Raw genomic sequence first — 653 nt, 5'->3', positions numbered from 1 at the left:
GAGACTCTGTCTTAAAAAAAAAAGTATTTGTTGTATTTTACCTGCATTATATTTGAGAGAAATACTATTTAGCCCTATAATAATATGTTTGCTGTAACGTTAAGTGCACATTTATTTATTTTGAGGCAGTTTTAGATACTGGGAATGCTCTAGGAAGCAGGATGGATACAGTGCCTTTTAGGGAAGACCAGACAAATAAGGCAGAAATTATAGAAGTGTAATCAATACTGTGGCATAGGAAACTACAGAGTGGGTAGCAACAGATCAGGAAGAAGTGATATGGAAGCTGAAACTTGAAGGATAACTAGGAGTTAGCCAGAGGAAGATGGTGTAGAGGTGTGTTATTTTAGAAAACAAATGTGCATGAAGGCCCAGAGGCAAAAAAAAATTTTTTTGACTAGGGGAGTAGAATGTGGAATGGAGATAAGAGTTGAGATTTGAGGGGTAGGCCAGGGCCAGGTTAAGACTGTGGGCTTACATAAAGGGAATGACCAGTTATTAAAGGGTCTTAAGCAGAGTAGTGACACAAATCAGATTTGTTTTAAAGGGCTGTCTTTAGATTCAGTATGGAGAATAAACTGGAGAGGACAAAACAGAAGGTAATAAAGTCAGGAGACTGTAGTAACCCAGGTGAAGAATAATAGTCTCCTTGA

At 37.8% G+C, this 653-nt stretch overlaps 1 protein-coding gene across 1 annotated transcript in view; it reads left to right on the top strand.

Annotated features, from left to right (window-relative positions):
• Positions 1–653, top strand: part of UBE2K (ubiquitin-conjugating enzyme E2K) — an 87,449-nt gene that overhangs the window by 57,722 nt on the left and 29,074 nt on the right. The window lies entirely within an intron of this gene.

This window comes from Propithecus coquereli, unplaced genomic scaffold, assembly GCF_000956105.1.
Source record: "Propithecus coquereli isolate 6110/MARCELLA unplaced genomic scaffold, Pcoq_1.0 Scaffold213, whole genome shotgun sequence".
Classification (NCBI taxonomy): domain Eukaryota; kingdom Metazoa; phylum Chordata; class Mammalia; order Primates; family Indriidae; genus Propithecus; species Propithecus coquereli.
The sequence above is the reverse complement of the archived record's forward strand: the minus strand, read 5'-3'. Positions and strand labels throughout refer to the sequence as shown.